The 19744-nt window shown below is 44.2% G+C and overlaps 1 non-coding gene across 1 annotated transcript; it reads left to right on the forward strand.

Annotated features, from left to right (window-relative positions):
* Window positions 1–12519: 12519 nt before the first annotated feature.
* On the forward strand, window positions 12520–12591 carry TRNAW-CCA (transfer RNA tryptophan (anticodon CCA)). Its single transcript has one exon. It is a non-coding gene; the product is annotated as a tRNA-Trp (tRNA).
* Window positions 12592–19744: the final 7153 nt, after the last annotated feature.

Consider the following 19744-nt stretch of genomic DNA (forward strand, 5'->3'; position numbering starts at 1 on the left):
AATATTTTAAGCGAATGGCCAGTAGATTGGAAAGATAAAAAGTAAGCTTCCTGTTGTTATGATTATTAATTACATATTTCTTCTGTGGTCTTTCTTAATCAAGACAAATTGCGGAGAAATTTTGAATAATCCAGCTCGTCATGCCAGGCAAGATATTCGCAGAAAGAAGTCCTGGAAGACCGAGCGAGTTGGCTGTGCGGTTAGGGACGCGCGGCTGTGAGCTTGCATTCGGGGGATCGTGGGTTCGAACCCCGCTGTCTGCAACCCTGAAGATGGTTTTCGGTGGTTTCCTAATTTCACACCTGGCAAATGCATGAGCTGTACCTTATTTAAGGCCACGGCCACTTTCTTCACTCTCCTGGCCCTTCTCTATCCCATCGTCATCGTAAGACCTGCCTTTGTCGGTGCGACGTAAAGCCAATTGTAACTAATTAACCAAGTCCTGGAAGTCTTCGGATCGCCTGGCTGTGAAATCAATCAATCAATCAATCAATCAATCAATCAATCAATCAATCAATACTGATCTGCATTTAGGACAGTCGCCCACGTGGCAGATTTCCTATCTGTTGTCTTCCTAGCCTTTTCCTACATGATTTCAAAGAAACTGGAAATTTATTGAACATCTCCCTTGGTAAGGTATTCCAATCCCTAACTCCCCTTCCTATAAATGAATATTTGCCCCAGTTTGTCCTTTTGAATTCCAAGTTTATCTTCATATTGTGATCTTTCCTACTTTTATAAATGCCACTCAAACTTATTCGTCTACTAATGTCATTCCACACCATCTCTCCGCTGACAGCTCGGAACATACCACTTAGTCGAGCAGCTCTTCTTCTTTCTCTCAAATCTTCCCAGCCCAAACTTTGCAACATTTTCGTAACGCCACTCTTTTGTCGGATATCACCCAGAAACCTCCGTCAGTGGGTTGAGCTGTCATCTGCGGAGATGTTCCGAAGATCTATGAACAAAAATCTGAACTGTACAAAGCACTAGAAGAGGAAGAAGTATCTGTCCAGGAATATATTCTTTGACATGTTGATAATTGTCAGTATACCGCTTTTCATCATCATCATCATCATCTGTTTACCCTCCAGGTTCGGCTTTTTCCCTCGGACTGAGCGAGGGATCCCACCTCTACCGCCTCAAGGGCAGTGTCCTGGAGCTTCAGACTCTTGGTCGGGGGATACAACTGGGGAGTATGACCAGTTCCTCGCCCAGGCGGCCTCACCTGCTATAGTGAACAGGGGCCTAGTAGGGGGATGGGAAGATTGGAAGGGATAGGCAAGGATGAGGGAAGGAAGCGGCCGTGGCCTTAAGATAGGTACCATCCCGGCATTTGCCTGGAGGTGAAGTGGGAAACCATGGAAAACCACTTCGAGGATGGTTGTGGTGGGAATCGAACCCGCCTCTACTCAGTTGACCTCCCGAGGCTGAGTGGACCCCGTTCCAGCCCTCGTACCACTTTTCAAATTTCGTGGCAGAGCCGGGAATCGAACCCGGACCTCCGGGGGTGGCAGCTAATCACGCTAACCACTACACCACAGAGGCGGTTATACCGCTTTTCACGAGAGTTTAATCCTGACGTACCCAGGCGGAGCCCATTGCCTTTGCACGTCGAAATAGACGTAATTGTTTGGAGAAGCAACCGTCGCGCTCACTCGACTGTATGCGAGCTCGAAGAAAAGTAGTACGTCGCATTCATTTTATTTTATTTCAGTTCATTACATTTAGAGAGTTTGCAAGAGTACGTAATCAAATTAAAATATGGTTGTCATATATACCGGTACCGGTATATATATATATATACAGTTTTGATAAAATAGTGATTAAATAATGAGAAATGAGGGCACAAGGCGTGGTGTAATACAGGAAGCCTTCTCGTAGTGAGGGAAAATCCCAAGCTGTACAGCGTGGAGATAAGGTGTTGCGTCTTGCAGCAACAGTCAGTGTCAGTATTCATAGTGAGAGAAATGGAGCAAGAGGTAGGACCATCCCGTGTAGTGCAGCACAAAAGAGGAACTCCGCTCAGAAGTGACCATAGGCAGTGCATTGTGAATGTGTTCAATAAACTAAGTGAAAAGAATCCAGGTTTAGTCGTTTATTCAGAAGTTCAGATCTTCGCACTGTTGTCGTATGCGATGCGCATCTCTGTACGTCCGAACACGAGACGTTGGCGGGGTGGAGGTCGGTACTACACGCTCAGCGAAAAACTAGTATTTCTTTGGCGGAGGCGAGGACATACCATGTTTACATCAGGATACAACTCTCGTGAAAAGATATATAGCAGAATCTTTCGACTTTGGTTCTGACCGGTTACAACAGGGCGTGGTGTAGCAGTCTTCTGCACTGGATCTGAAAGTCTAACAACCACATACCACGCATAGCCTTCTAAATTAACCACTTTTGCTGGAATTCATTGTCTATACCTAAAATTAAATGTAAGAGGTATCGGGAAATATGTCGATAGTCCATAGAAACGAGGAGGAAACAAAAGTGAATTAATATTATCGTGGCCTTAGGAGAAACATCCGACAAAGTGAAAATGGACCTGGGTGGCTCCATATCCGAAGGAGTAATGTGAAAAGGTGAAGAAAGTAAGAAAGAAAACCCTTCCCCAATATATACGGGAGGAGGGGGGGAGGGCAGGAGGAAGTACACGTTCACATAATATAACAATATTTTGCCTTTCGGTCAAATATATGTTTTCTAAGGAGCAGATTTCCTTCCATATATCCAATTATTCTTGGACAACAAGGCTTTCTTTCACACGGAGCCACCATGGTTTTTGTTATATTCTCCTTCTTTCAATCCGTTCACCCTCAGGGCTTGCTTTTCTCCCCTTCGGACTCGGCAAGGGATCTCACCTCTACCGTCTCAAGGGCAGTGTCTTTGAGCGTGAGTATTTGAGTCGAGGACCAGTACATCGCAAGGCGGTCTCACCCGCTTTTCTGAATAAGATCCTCGTGGGAGGATGGCAAGACTGGCACAGATTGCCGAGGAAAAGAGAAGGAAGTGTCCGTGGCCGTATGTTGGGTACTATCCCGGCATTTGCCTGGAGGAGAAATGGGAAACCACGCAAAACCACTTCAAGGATGACTGAGGAGGGAATCGAACCCGCCTCCCTCTCTAGTCAGTTGACCTCCCGAGTCTGAGTGGGCCCCATTCCAGCCCTTGTACCTCTTTTCAAATTTCGCCGCAGAGCCGAGAATCCAATCCGGGCCTCCGGGGGTAACAACTACACCACTGAGGCGGACATGGAGCTTTAATACTCCGGCCAAAGCCAAAATTAGCCCAGAAGACTCCAGCGTCCCCAGAAGTAAGCTGGATAAGCTGAAGAAAGGAAGAAAAGCTTTCCCCAATATACTGGGGGAAAAAGCCAGGAAGAAGTACATGTACCCATCTGATCATATTTTGCCTTCTAGTCAAACATAACTTCTCTAAAGAGCAGATTTATTTCCATATATCCAACTACATCTTGGACAATAAACATATGAATATTAGTATTTCGTTTTTGTCTGCCTTTGTGGTGTAGTGGCTAGTGTGATTAGCTGCCACCTCCGGAGGCCCTAGTTCGAATCCCGGCTGTGCCACGAAATTTAAAGAGTGATACGAGGGCTGGAACGGGTTCCACTCACCCTCGGGAGGTCAACTGAGTAGAGGTGGGTTCGATTCCCACCTCAGCCATCCTGGGAGTGGTTTTCCGTGGTTTCTTATTTCTCCTCCAGGCAAATGCGGGGATGGCACCCAACATAAGGCCACGGCCACTTCCTTCTCTCTTCCTTGTCTATCGCTTCCAATCTTCCCACCCCCTGCAAGGCCCCTGTTCAGCATAGCAGGTGAGGCCGCCTGGGCGAGGTGCTGGTCATCCTCCCCAGTTGTATCCCCAACCCAGAGTCTGAAGCTCCAGGACACTGTCCTTGAGGTGGTAGAGGTTGGGTTCCTCGCTGAGTCCGAGGGAAAAATCGACCCTGGAGGGTAAACAGATAAAGAAGAAGAAGAAGTATTTCGTTTTAACATACACAGACACTTATTAATATTATATCAGTAAAAGGACTTCGCGACTAGAAAGGGTAAAAGCCGATGGAAAGGTGAAGAAGAGGATACCTAACTCGAAAGAATGATGGCAGATATATCATTTCAAGGTTTGAGAGCAGTAATGTCTAACCCGACCTTGCTCCTTTCACTAGTTCATTTCCATTGTTCCCTTGCTGCTCCTATTGTCTGACTATGAGGTGCAACGGTAGCGTGTCTGACTACAGATCAGAAGGTTGCGTGTTCGAAACACGTCGGAGTCACATGTTTTCAGCGAATGTCACATAGACTGAAAGGATAAAATGTAATGTTTCTGTTGCGATGTTTAACTGCATATTTTACTCTTACATTGGTTTCAGAAACCGCAATGTGCCCTGGGAAGATATTTTTTTTAACAAACTGCATTACTTCGCACCGATATAGATAGGTCTTATGTCGATGACGGAAGAGTAAAGGGCTAGGAGTCGGAAGGAGGCGGCCGTAGCCTAAATGAAGGTACAGCTCCAGCACTTCCCTGTTGTGTAAATGGGAAACCACGGAAAACGAAATTCGGTCTGCTGACAGCGGGTTTCTAACCCATGATCTCTAGAATGAAACTGTTACACGGCCCAAACACAGAAACCAGTTCTTGTAGCCTTAGAGAGTTCCGAGCTGTAGAAGACCGTTTTTTCATTGCTACGAGTCGTCCACTTTAACGATTTAAGTTGGGAGGTACAGTTTAAGAGCCTCAAACGTCATTTTTAATTTATTGTTGTATGCTCAAATAATACAGGAATATTTAAAAAATGTTGATACCTGCAATAGTTTCTGAGTTATGATTCAAGAGGCACGACACTGCAACCTATATTTAACGCCATTTTGTAGTATATGCCAGTATATCATCTTCATCATCAACTGTTTACCCCCCAGGTTCGGTTTTTCCCTCGGACTTAGCGAGGGATCCCACCTCTACCGCCTCAAGGGCAGTGTCCTGGAGTTTCAGACTCTTGGTCGGGGGATACAACTGGGGAGTATGGCCAGTACCTCGCCCAGGCGGCCTCACCTGCTATGCTGAACATGGGCCTTGTGGAGGGATGGGAAGATTGGAAGGGATAGGCAAGGAAGAGGGAAGGAAGCGGCCGTGACCTTAAGTTAGGTACCACCCCGGCATTCGCCTGGAGGAGAAGTGGTAAACCACGGAAAACCACTTCCAGGATGGCTGAGGTGGGAATCGAACCCACCTCTACTCAGTTGACCTCCCGAGGCTGAGTGGACCCCGTTCCAGTCCTAGTACCACTTTTCAAATTTCGTGTCAGAGCCGGGAATTGAACCTCGACCTCCGGGTGGCCGCTAACCACTGCACCACAGAGGCGGACAAGCCCTGAGCTTCCCCTTTAAATTCCTGACATAGTGAACAGTGCGACCATTCCGGGTCAAATCTACTGTAACGTTCCATTTTCCCAGCCGTCTTTTGCTTCACGTCGCACGAAGACATCTGGTTTACTCATCCCTGCTGTGAACGAACGTACTGTCAGTTCAACTCCCGTACGCACCCTCTCCCTCCTCTGCCCACAAGAGAGGAGAAGTTCTCCACGCACGCGTGCGAGGTCATTTCTAGGTCGTGCGATGTCTTACTGCGAGCTGTTTGACATGTCTTCTTTACGCCTTCAAAAAACAGACCCCTTAGTGCTATTCCATGTGATCAGGGTATATGCCAACAACGGATTTAAACTTCTCCGCTCCTACTATCTTATAACACGTCATTCATTTCATCTCATTAACACTTCTGATGAGGTTGACGTCAGGAATGGCATCTGGTCGTAAAAACTCGCTAGGAAGGTTCATTTCACTTCATACCCGCTCCCATGGCGAAACGGATCAAGGATTGGAGGGACAGATGTACAATATACATTCATCTTTCTTTCTTTCTTTCCTTCTTTCTTTCTTTCTTTCTTTCTTTCTTTCTTTCTTTCTTCCTTTCTTAATCTGATTCCTTCAGTGTAGCGCGCGTGCAGCCCAGAACATCTAAGGGCATCACAGACCTGTTATTGCTCAATCTCGTGCGGCTAAAAGCCGCCTGTCCCTCTAAGAAGATGTGTTGTCGCCGGTAGCACGAACGGATACCGGATGCGACTATTTAGCAGGCTAGAGTCTCGTTCGTTATCGGAATTAACCAGACAAATCGCTCCACCAACTAAGAACGGCCATGCACCACCACCCACCGAATCAAGAAAGAGCTCTCAATCTGTCAATCCTTCCGGTGTCCGGGCCTGGTGAGGTTTCCCGTGTTGAGTCAAATTAAGCCGCAGGCTCCACTCCTGGTGGTGCCCTTCCGTCAATTCCTTTAAGTTTCAGCTTTGCAACCATACTTCCCCCGGAACCCAAAAGCTTTGGTTTCCCGGGAGCTGCCCGCCGAGTCATCGGAGGAACTTCGGCGGATCGCTAGCTGGCATCGTTTATGGTTAGGGTTGGATTTTCCCTCGGACTAAGAGAGGGATCCCACCTCTACCGCCTCAAGGGCAGTGTCCTGGAGCGTGAGACTTTGGGTCGGGGGATACAACTGGGGAGAATGACCAGTACCTCGTCCAGGCGGCCTCACCTGCTATGCTGAACAGGGGCCTTGGTGGGGGATGGGAAGATTGGAAAGGATAGGCAAGGAAGAGGAAAGGAAACGGCCGTCGCCTTAAGTTAGGTGCCATCTCGGCATTTGCCTGGAGGAGAAGTGGGAAACCACGGAAAACCACTTCCAGGATGGTTGATTTGGGAATGGAACCCACCTCTACTCCGTTGACCTCCCGAGCCTGAGTGGACCCAGTCCCAGCCCTCGTAGCACTTTTCAAATTTCGTGGCAGAGATGGGAATCGAACCCGGGCAGCTAATCACACCACAGAGGCGGACACAATGTACATATTGTGACCGTCCAATGGCAAGTGAGTCAGCTGTTGAGCCATTGAAGGTCATGCTAAAGGAATGGTTAACAGGAATTACTCGGAATACATCCAGCTGGGTCAAATATCTAGAATAACTCGCCCATTCAGACAGGAAATTGGATGGATATAAGATGAGGAATGAAATTCCTAAGCTCAAAACCCCGTGGTCACCGCACGCTTACAGTCACGAAATATTATCTTATATGTGAGCAGAGATTAGCAAAATAATTTTACATTCTCAACAGTATTAAGAAGTAAGTCGACTATATGATATTCAGGTCCAGCGGTGTCATGAAGGAGGCCATGAATTGATGCCATATGTTACAGGATCAAGGCAGCGCTGAAGAGGTTAGGTCGATTACATACGTCATAAAGACAATGGTGAAGTGTTCCTTTGTACATCTTTCCAGTCAGATGGGATCACGTTATCTTGGAATTCGCATTCGAACTGTCATAGACAGATGGAAGAGAGGTTACAAGTCAGTGAGTTGAGCCTAACGTATGGAATGCAGACCGATATTATTAGCATAACAATGGTAATGAACTTTTGTTTTATGAATAATGGTATGGCATATAAAAACGGAGATTGAAGGTTGAACGGACAGTAATTAGCACGTCTTTAAAGGGAACGTCTACGTTCGCAGAACCTAAGAGATATATTAGAGAACGTGATATATAAAATAATATTACTGTGTCGAATAGTGATCTGAGGTTTTAACACTGAACAAGGGAAGTTTCGGAAATAACTGTGAGATATTGTAAAACGCCTGTGTCACTGTGTTAATTTTGTTTTTCTAAGTTTCAGGTCCATGGACTCAAAAATGTATGAAGATATTTCCAATGATGTAATGATGGAAATGAATATGAGTGCTTAAACATTCCGATATCCTAACAGGCCCGGAAGATAATGCCGAAGTGAGGGCCAAAACTATGACCAATGGAGCAAAGGACTGAGAGCGGTATCACATAATCTTCACTGGTAAGTACCAAGATTTCATTTTCTTTACCCTATTTTCTTGTAGTTGCATAGCTGTAGAGTAGAATGTATTTTTTCTTTCATAATGAAGTGACGTAAATTTAAACAACTTGAGTGACCTAATGCGACTATCATTTAGTGCCCGGTTACTTGTGATTACGGTTATGTCCGAGGTTGTAATATTAAGATCATCTATTATACGCAAGATTTAGCTTGTAAATACGTGTCTTACCGCGAGTTACTCGGAATTTTCTTCACGTTTACGGTGAATGGAGGAATGCGGTGTCTTCATTAGTGAACCATACTTGTGTTGCACGAATACTTCGTGAGGTGACTTTATTTTAATAGTTATTTGTAGAAGGTCTTCTGCATGATAATACAATACGTGTTTATTGCGTAGTGGCGATTGATTCGTGAAATTATTGTGGCGATGATTGCGATACTTTGGTGATGATAAAAGAGAATCTTCGGGAATGCTTGTGAATTCTCTTGGGTAAGTAATGTGTGAATATGTATGATGTGCTTGAATATGGTGAATAATAAGGACAGGGTCGTCCATAAAGTGTTTTATGATGAATTAATATTGTTATGGTAAGTGTCTCGTTGAAAAATAGATAATGGGAGTGTGATAAACAATTATTTGAGATTTAGAGATGGATTTAAGCGCTAGTCATACAATTAAGAACCCAGAATAGGCAAGCAATTGTGTCGTTGTTATTTTTGGTGGTGTAAGATGTCCGAAGGTCGAGCGTAGGGATTGTTATATGATCATCGAAACACTGTTTCGCGACGGGATACGATGCAGATACCATTTAATTTGAGGAAATGGTCACTAATTAGACGTCTTCAACATTTAATAAGCGTAATATGTGTGAAGTAGAAGGTCGTATTTATTGAATTATTGTCACCTGGTAGTAGATTGTATTCTTGCGTAGTTGCTTATAGTATGTTTCCCGTAGATAGTGTGCCTTCAAGATTTTCTTTCAGGAGGGCAGTGCCGGTGGAAGCAGTTACTGTTAATCATTCTTTTGGATCATTAATGATTTTGTAGCGGCTAGATATTGTGTTCTATTTAGGTGGCTGATACTGATTCCTGGGACATGCTGTTGTTGATTGAGTTATGTCGATATGAGATCCAATTATTATGTGGGTTTTCCTACACTGTGTGCACTTTATGGATATTTATATTGAAACTGGTCACCATTAGAGAACTCAAGTTGGTTAGCAATTAAGTAATTTCTGAGATAATGGATAAAATGTAGGGTACTTTGGAATGAAATCTTGGATAAGTGAAGATAAAAGCAAGTGTAGTTTAAAAAAAAAAATTTGAATGAAATTTTATTCGATCCTATTATTTATTGCGGGCGGACAATTAATGATAAATAATGATGATTTGCCTTCAGCAAGTTCCATATTCGTTTCCATCAAGTTAGTATTTTCAATCAAGGTTTAAATAATGATGTTTTTTAAGTATTTAGCCAACAGAGATTTTCGTTCGTCTATCTAGCTATTATCCAATCATCATACAATGTATTATTATTGTATTAAGTTAGGTTTTGATATCATTAAATTGGAAAAAGGTCCTTCCAAGAAACTAACATTCGTTTTCCTTATTTAAATGAGATATATTTAGCCATACGAAGTTATTGAATACTATTATTACCATAATCATGAACGTCTTGCGTCAAATGCTAGTCCAACTGCATAAACAGTAGTTGGATGTCCATGCCCTGGGTGGAGAATTATGCGTCACGACTGACTTTAGCTGAGGCTTATCACAAGAACCGACGAACCTTCTATATCCCCGGGCAATGGACGGGTGTAATATAGTCTATTATTTCGTTATATTGTATATCATCATCATCATCATCATCTGTTTACCCTCCAGGTTCGGTTTTTCCCTCGGACTTAGCGAGGGATCCCACCTCTACCGCCTCAAGGGCAGTGTCCTGGAGTTTCAGACTCTTGGTCGGAGGATACAACTGGGGAGTATAGGCGGCCTCACCTGCTATGCCGAACAGTGGCCTTGTGGAGGGATGGGAAGATTGGAAGGGATAGGCAAGGAAAGGGGCCGTGGCCTTAAGTTAGGTACCATCCCGGCATTCGCCTGGAGAAGAAGTGGGAAACCACGGAGAACCACTTCCAGGATGGCTGAGGTGGGAATCGAACCCACCTCTACTCAGTTAACCTCCCGAGGCTGAGTGGACCCCGTTCTAGCCCTCGTACCACTTTTCAAGTTTCGTGGCATAGCCGGGAATCGAACCCGGACCTCCGGGGGTGGAAGCTAATCACGCTAACCACTACACCACAGAGGCGGACATATTGTATATATCACCTTCTTCAAAATTTCCCTCCAGTAGACCCCTTACATTATCATTCAATGCTGATATATTTTTTTAAAATTATTATTGCATCATATGTATCAGGGTCAGCCAACTGGCTGGCGTGTGGTGTAAGAGAGCCCATGTGACGTCGGAGGGCACATGTGATGTATAAGCGCAAAAGGTGGGGAGACGCTGTAGTAGAGTGATACGAAGAGACAGCCTCGCTTTGTAGTAAACACGGGCAGTGCCATACGTAGTGGTGGTGGTAGTGGTACAGTACATATGGATGAACCGGGTACATCACGGTGCGACAAACTACCTACCCCTCCGATCTTTTTATCTTTATGGGAAGACCTATATGTATTTGTTGAAAATGATAGGAATGCTACAGCTAAATATTTAGTTTGTATATGTAGAAATAAAGTTGCTTTATAACTCTTATGCTACTTCATAACAAAGTTACGTTACAATAAAATATGTAGAGAGAAATATGTACTACACACACCGCATTGTACCTGCAGCCCATGGGCCTTCCCCTATGAATGACGTTGTGTTTCCCCTGTCCCCTCTAGCCTTCACTTCTCAGTTACAGTACTAAGTACTTCGTTTCGCTGCCCGAGCAGAGTGTGTGACGTGTTACCTGACATCACACGTACACGCAGTTGGCTTCTTATCTTATTTCATGTGGCTATTTCTAGCCGAGTGCAGCCCTTGTAAGGCAGATCCTCCGAAGAGGGTGGGCGGCATCTGCCATGTGTAGGTAACTGCGAGTTATTGTGGTGGAGGATAGTGTTGTGTGTGGTGTGTGAGTTGCAGGGATGTTGGGGACAGCACAAACACCCAGCCCCCGGGCCATTAGAATTTGCCAATGAAGGTTAAAATCCCCAATCCGGACCCGGACACGCAGTTGGCTGACCCTGATATATATATCATGCATCAAATACAGTAGAGACAATACACGACACTTACGGATTTCGCCTTGCTAAAATGGGAGACAATTCGACGGTGGCGCTCCTAATGACTTGACGTGAACAAATCGCGCTAAATTCAAATATCAATGGAAAAGTATATACGGAAATGGATAAATAAATTGCGTCTAGAAAGACAGTGGTATTGAGATATTAACTTCGAAGTTGCTAAAGCAATTCTGGATAAATGAATGAAGAATTATTTAAAAGGTTATTATTCAAAGACTGAAATTAGACATATAAACAAGGTGTGAAATGGACTGCTGTGAAATGGCTTGATCTTTCATTTATGCATTACTTTTTTAGCTTTAGCATACCTGCCTGAAATCTTACGGTTGGATTTGTCTTTTTTCCTCATTTAAAAACAATGTATCATCACATTAAGACACTTGTCAATAAAAATATCGGCACATTCCTTACACATATGATGCAATGAATTAACATTTAATAGCTGGACAATTTTCCTCTTAACATGAAGCCTACTAACAGAAAGAAAATCTATAAAATCTCGGCTTTAATCTGAGAAGAGGGATAAAAGAAAGAAAAGTTTGAAAATGTTGTCGATTGTGATGCTTTGAGGAATATTTACGTACAATTAGAGTAAAAATGTAACATACCCTTGGCTGTATAGTCGAGGATTTTTAAAGTCGCTGGCCTGGAAATGATCTGAACAGATCTTATAATTCTTATACAAGCGTAACGTCCCTTCTTTCTTGTACACTTTATCCAAATCGCTTCTGTGACATTTCAAAACCCACAGATCACACCTACAACAACACATCGGTATTGAAGGTTAACTGCTGCACTATACAATAAAACATGCGTATTATATTTTAAGCCCGTTAAAACATGGGTCGAGCAGGTCAGAAGATTATGAAGTACTATAAAAATCTCTGTCACTGGAAGAATATATATGCAAAAACAATATTACTTACATGTTCTTGTCACGAGGGAACCTGAAGAACGAGCGCGCATTTTTCTCTACTTCGTAATTACTGCAGCCAAACACAGCACATACCTTTCCCCTCATGTTGAGAGGAGATATCAAGGAATGACACACGCTACTATTTAATTATGTCAACTCACTGAAAACGCATAAATAACACCAAAAACTTCACACAAAAATACACATGCTCTTATGATAGAATCAGTACCGTTCAGGTCTATCCGCTAGAGTGAGCTCCAATAGCTGTCCCTCGATATCTCGCTCAGTGTCGTGTATTGTCTCTACTGCATTTGCATGCATTCAGCTCTCCAACTCACATTATTGCAACATCTATATCGTGTATTCAGGTCGATCGCTGCCGTATGACTCCGTGGCGCAACGGTAGAGCGTCTGACTCCAGATCAGAAGGTTGCGTGTTCGAATCACGTCGGGGTCAAATGTTTTATGTGAATGGCAAGCAGATTGAAAAGAGAAAATGTAAGGTTTCTGTTGCAGTGTTCATTATTTAACTGTTTAACTGTTAAAATACATTTTCGGGGATGCAATTTTTGGTGGACTGATGTAGAACTCCAAGTGAAACTTCCGAGTTAGAACTGAAGATGACGATGATGATGATGATGATGATGATGATGATGATGTTTGTTGCTTAAAGGGCCTAACATGTAGGTAATTGGCCGCTAACGGTACGAAATGAGACGAAATATAATGACAATTTAAAAGGCCAAAACTCACCCGCTGACCAGAATTCAAAGCGTGGTGATGATGAAGAATGTCCGCCTCTGTGGTGTAGTTGTTAGCTTGATTAGCTGCCAACCCCGGAGGCCCAGGTTCAATTCCCGGCTATGCGACGAACTTTGGAAAGTGGTACGATGATTAGAACAGGGTCCACTCCGCCTCGGAAGGTCAACTGAGTAGAGGGGAGGGCGGGTCTCGATTACCAACTCAGCCATCCTCGAAATGGTTTTCCGTGGTTTCCCACTTCTCCTCCAGGCAAATACGGGGAAGGTACCTAAATTAAGGACACGGCCGTCTCTTTCCCTCTTCCTTGTCTATCCCCTCCAATCTTACCATCCACCACAAGGCCCCTGTTCAGCATAGCAGGTGGGGTACTGGTCGTCCTCCCCGGTTGTATCCCCCGACCCGAAGTATAGCGCTCCGAGGCACTGCCCTTTAGGCGGTAGAGGTGGGATCCCACGCTGAGTCCGAGGAAAATCCCAACTCTAGACGGGTTAAGAAAGAAAGAAAGAAAGAAAGAAAGAAAGAAAGAAAGAAAGATGATGAAGTACGTATGGATGAATATGTTTTTTAAATAATCAGCGGAACCAACTCACAACATTGAAAGTTAAAAATAATTCCAAAATTAATTAAAAAAAGAGGCGTCCGCCTCTGTGGTGTAGTGGTTAGCGTCATTAGCTGCCACCCCCGGAGGCCCGGATTCGATTCCCGGCTCTGCCACGAAATTTGAAAAGTGGTACGAGGGCTGGAACGGGGTCCACTCAGCCTCGGGAGGTCAACTGAGTAGAGGTGGGTTCGATTCCCACCTCAGCCATCCTGAAAGTGGTTTTCCGTGGTTTCCCACTTCTCCTCCAGGTGAATGCCGGGATGGTACCTAACTTAAGGCCACGGCCGCTTCCTTCCCTCTTCCTTGCCTATCCCTTCCAATCTTCCCATCCCTCCACAAGGCCCCTGTTCAGCATAGCAGGTGAGGCCGCCTGGGCGAGGTACTGGTCATACTCCCCAGTTGTATTCCCCGACCAAGAGTCTGAAGCTCCAGGACACTGCCCTTGAGGCGGTAGAGGTGGGATCCCTCGCTAAGTCCGACGGAAAAACTGAACCTGGAGGGTAAACAGATGATGATGATGATGAAAATGATTATATCAAAGCTGACCAATGAAAACGAATAGTTCGTCCATTATTAGGATCGTTATGTGGACTACATATACGAAATAAAAAACATGCGCTTCAACCCACAATGCTAACCCAAAACTCTATCCATTGCTCCAACTGCACTGCACGACTAGGATGTGCTGACAGAGGTAGTTACCCTACATGTGGTTACACCTTTGCCAGACTGCCATTCTTCAACGACCTTTTTCTCCCGGATATACTTGCAGGACGAACTTTTATGAGAGACTTTTTTTTTTATTGCTGGCATGTGAGAAGTCGCGCTGTGACGCCCAAGTGCGCGAATTTCGCTTCACAATGTATACTGATCAAGAGGCTGCTTCCAAAGCACAGTCCTGAATAGATGATGCTTGTTGTCTAAATGGGTCAATAATACAGGTCAGCGGCCTCTCATAATGGAACATATCGCTAGGAAAGTAAGGACCATGGTATTTCTCATATAGCGATACTAATCATTGGTAACGTAGACTTACATGTGGTACTACTCACAGGTACAGTAATGTAATACACGCAGGTGCCGCAGGCCTATGGTGTTTCTCACATTACGGCGCCACTCATAGGCAACGCAAACACATGGTGCTCCTTACATAGGTGTATTAATCACAGGGACTCGCAATATCCCGTGGTGTTCCTCATATAGTGGGTACTAATCACAGGCAACGCACAGCACAGTGGTGTTTTTTACAATGGTACTAATCACGGGTACTGTAAATCCCACCCTAATTCATCCCCTTTACTCAGCATCATCATCATCTGTTTACCCTCCAGGGTCGGCTTTTCCCTCGGATACAGCGAGGGATCCCACCTCTACCGCCTCAAGGGCAGTGTCCTGGAGCTTCAGACTCTTGGTCGGGGATACAACTGGGGAGAATGACCAGTACCTCGCCCAGGCGGCCTCACCTGCTATGCTGAACAGGGGCCTTGTGGGATAGGCAAGGAAGAGGGAAGGAAGCGGCCGTGGCCTTATGTTAGGTACCATCCCGGCATTCGCCTGGAGGAGAAGTGGGAAACCACGGAAAACCACTTCCAGGATGGCTGAGGTGGGAATCGAACCCACCTCTACTCAGTTGACCTCCCGAGGCTGAGTGGACCCCGTTCCAGCCCTCATACCACTTTTCAAATTTCGTGGCAGAGCCGGGAATCGAACCCGGGCCTCCGGGGGTGGCAGCTAATCACGCTAACCACTACACCACAGAGGCGGACCCATCCCCTTTACTACCAGTCACAAACCGATTATATACATAACACAGTGGCAATACTCGCAAGTAAAAGCGGCGATCCATGGTGTTCCTCGTGTGATGGTACAAATTACAATTAGTCTCATGGTTCTAATTCAACAGTCACTTGGTCACCCCTTTAGTCGCCTCTTACGACAGCCAGGGGATACCTGCAGTGTATTCTTTGTCTGCATCCTCCCCCCACAGGGTGATGTGTGCTTGGCCCGCGAGAGCTATATTTTATTTCGCTCAAGGCTGCCAGCAAGCCGGTTAGGACTCTATCCGCCACCAGGAACGCGCCACGTGGGAGTATCACCTTTTCCCCCACTACGCCAGCGTAGTAGGTTGGTGGCGGGTTAGAACTAAGCACTAAGAAATCAATGTTCATGGAGGTAAGACGCACAGAAAGAGCAGGCGCACCGATGGCAAGAATCGAATGAATTGAGAGAGTTGACAAATTTGTCTACGCACAGTGGAACCGCGACGCCGTGATCAAATCCCGAATATAAATCTCGTGATCTTCTTCTTCTTCCTCTTAGTCTGTTTACCCTCCACGGTTGGTTTTACCCTTGGACTCAGCCTCAAGGGCAGTGATCTGGAACTTCAGACTTTGGATCGGGGATACAACTGAGGAGGATGACCAGTACCTCGCCCAGGCGGTCTCACCTGCTATACTGAACAGGGGCCTTGCGGGGGGATGGGAAGAGTGGAAGGGTTAGACATGGAAGAGGAAAGGGAGTGGCCGTGGCCTTAAGTTAGGTACCATCGCGGCATTTACATGGAGGAGAAGTGGGAACCCACGGAAAACCACTTCCGGGATGGTTGAGGTGGGAATCGAACCCACCTTTACTCAGTTGACCTCCCGAGGCTGAGTAAACCCCGTTCAATCCCTCGTACCACTTTTCAAATGTCGTGGCAGAGCCGGGAATCGAACTCGGACCTCCGGGTGTGGCAGCTAATCACACTAACCACTACACCACAGAGGCAATCTCCAGATCAACCTTCATTAAAATGAGACATTGCTGTGGCTCCAAGCCTATCGAAGAGCTTGCGAATTTTCAAGTGTTATGCCTGACCTGTTCTTTTGTACCGGAGTAGAGGCGAGGACACTAACACAAGCAACAAGATCTATGAACGCAAAATCCAGATTGGTTAAGGCACGAGAAGAAGAAGTATCTCTCCAGGAATATGTTCTTCGATATGTTGGTAATTGTAGCATTGAAGACTGCTCAGAATAACTTGGATGAACCATGAGACCAACATAGTAGTCCTGAAGTGGAATGGCCACGATAAAGTGCTGATGAATATAGTGAGGAGACGGAAATTAGGATATTTCGGACACGTAATGTGTGGTGCGGAGAAATATCGAATACCCCAACACACCACGCAGGCAATATATTCGCCGAATGAGGTCTTGGACGCCATCGGATCTCCTGGCTGAAAAATCGCCGTCAGTCGAGCTGTTTCGAAGATCTATGAACGCCAACATCTCTCCAGGAGTATGTTCTTCGATATGTTGGTAATTGTAGCTTTGAATCTTGGTTACGACCGGTTTGCAGCAGGACGTTGTCTATCAGCCTTCTGAAGTGGAACTGAAGATCTAACAACCTCCTACAATGAATAGCCTTGAACCTACTATCTGTACCTACCGTAAAAAGTAAGAGGTATCTTGAAATATCGTTATAGTCCATGGAAACAAAGAACAGAAACAAAAGTGAATTGATAGTGTCACGGGAATATCGTAGAACATAGAGGTGAAAGAAGGTGCCAAATCTATTTTGATTTTAAAATGTGACAGATAGATAATCTGAATGAAAAATAACATTATAATGAAATCGTGAGCTCGCACAGAAACAACGACTTAATGTCAAAAACCAGGTATAACATTAGAGAGAATTATCAGCGTGATTATTTTCAAGGGATAAGCATTATAGCTCTAAACAGGTACACTTTTACAAGAGCATGTTTGCTCCACTCATTCGCGTTCTAGGAGAACGAGCTCCAAAAGGTTACTTTAAAAGGGACAGGCTTCTTACAGAATTATGCCTTACAAACTTCAAGTACTATTTTTACAGTCACTCCTGCTCAGGAGTCTGCTGCATACATGTCTACAAACAATTACCAAATAAACGGGGGCAACGAGTGCCCATTCTAATTGGCATTAAAGTAATAATTAAAATGTTTGACACGATCGGCCACGGACAAAAGACTAGAAGGCCAAACACTTGTACTCCTTTTAGGAAAAATTTCTTAAAACCCTAAAAGGGCATATGGCCCGAAGTTGCAGAGGCAAATCCTATACTACAGACAGATGACAAAACGAGAAATATTAAATGCCGAAGAAATGTGAAGTATTTAGAGGTTTTAGAAAATTTGTGTCACCCCATACCAACTTGAATGGGATTCAACAGAGGGTGAACACTCGTTGTTTACTTAATTTACATGTTTCTCATCAGAGATTCGAACAGAGTCCTCAGACTTGCCGAAAATTTACATTTAAACAATGACTTTAGAACTATGCATTAACCCTGCGGTAGTCGCGCTACCTTTTATGGCGTGAGTAGTCGCGGCGGACTGTGGGTCCGCATATATATATGGGCATTTTTAACATAAAATAAACACATAAAATGCATTTTTGAGGTACAATAACTTATTTATAATATGTTACTAGCAAATGTACCCGTGCTTCGCTACGGTACTCTACATTGTATACGGATATCGAAGTAAATTAGTGCACATTAAGTGAATAAGATTTTTAAATTGGGTTTGTCTTGGCTTTATCCGAGAATCAGTATTGTGAAAACCACAGACGTTGTTTCCAATGAAAGTGTGATTTGCGGAATTGCGATGATAACGGCAAGTCCACTTGTTTACTGCAATTCACAACGAAGAAAGTAATTTTCATTTAACGGCAGACCCCATTGCCTAGTGCGCGGCCAAAATCGATTTGGGGAGGTTTCATTACAATGGCAGACCCCAATTCCTACTTTCAGATAGATTACAGTTGAGGAACTTTTATTTTATTTGCAAGGACCTTCCTTACTGCCAGTCAAAAGTGAGTTGCGTTCTTATCTTTATAATGGCAGACGCATTTTCTAATGCCAGTCAGCTTCCTGCCAGTCACACCGAGTGGGTGAGATTCCATTATAATTAGCAGGCCACTATGCCTATCGTCAGTCACATTTTAGACGGGTCAATTTATTTAAAATGGAAGACACGCTCCCTAGAGTTCTGCTAGTCGAATCGAGAAGGGATTTATGCATTAAAATAGTGCACAAGAGATGGAGGACGACCCCATTCTTATTGCCTGTCAAAGTCGATGTGGGGAGGACTGAAAACAATAGCAGAAGTCCTCCTTCTGAGAGTCACTATCGATTTGCAATGTATTTAATACCAATGGCACACAAACCCTTTCTCGATTGCTACAAATCGACGTCAATGAAAGAATATAGTCGTCATACGGAAGTATAAGGATGTTAACCATCATTTACAGAATAACTGCTGCTAAACGGTACATCAAATCGAAAAACAGATTGTACGATAAGACGAACTTTCTGGCCATATCTTGGGGACATCAGCTTACCCGTACCAAGTTTCACATTTCCGAGATTTCTGGAAGTGCCTCATTAATTCACATCTTTTTTTCATTTTTAAATATTTATATATACATCGCTCCAGCCCGACTTGCTTTTATATATATAGATGACGGATAAGCATGAGCACGTTGTAAAGTGCAGACTTCCACTTCGAGATTTATATCTCCTAAACGGTTTATGATATTAAGAAGCGGTTTGTGCCATCAGACGCCTCATTTATCGCTCTACATGTTTGTTTCTAAACCATATCCTCGTATCTCCCATATTAAGGGGATAAATTGAGTTCAAATTTTGAATAGGGTGAAATTTGGGTGCATTTTTAACATTTTACATTACTTTTTGCCTACTTATGTATAAGCTAGAATCATGAAATTTGGTACACATATGTCCCTTAATCATGCCAATGTGCGCACCCAACGTGATGATCCTATCATTCTTATAAGTGTGTCAAACAATGAAATATACTTGTAAAAATCACCAAATTTACGAACAATCCAGAAATACGGCCAAATTTAACGTATAAGGGAGAGAGATACGACAAAATGTCACAGGACCAAAGTTGTAGATCACTCCGAATTGAAGCGACGTTGTGCCATCCGTTTTGTGATACGACTTACCGTTTAGCCACAAAATAGCTCCAAGGGAATGTCTGCACAGTCATTAAAATTGCCTCCATATTTCGATATCTTTAGGGGTAAAAAGTGAAAAATGTGAACATCTTGGAATTTTCCCGTCGGTTAGGGACCAAAAGCTATCATTTCACCAAATTTCAATTGTCTACCTCGTGTGGCAGGTTGTGCCGCCATCTTGATTCGGGGGGTTGGGGGATAAAAATGAGGAAATTCCCGAAAGTTTTTAAGCCCACGAAACC

This window comes from Anabrus simplex, chromosome 6 (assembly GCF_040414725.1).
Source record: "Anabrus simplex isolate iqAnaSimp1 chromosome 6, ASM4041472v1, whole genome shotgun sequence".
Lineage (NCBI taxonomy): Eukaryota > Metazoa > Arthropoda > Insecta > Orthoptera > Tettigoniidae > Anabrus > Anabrus simplex.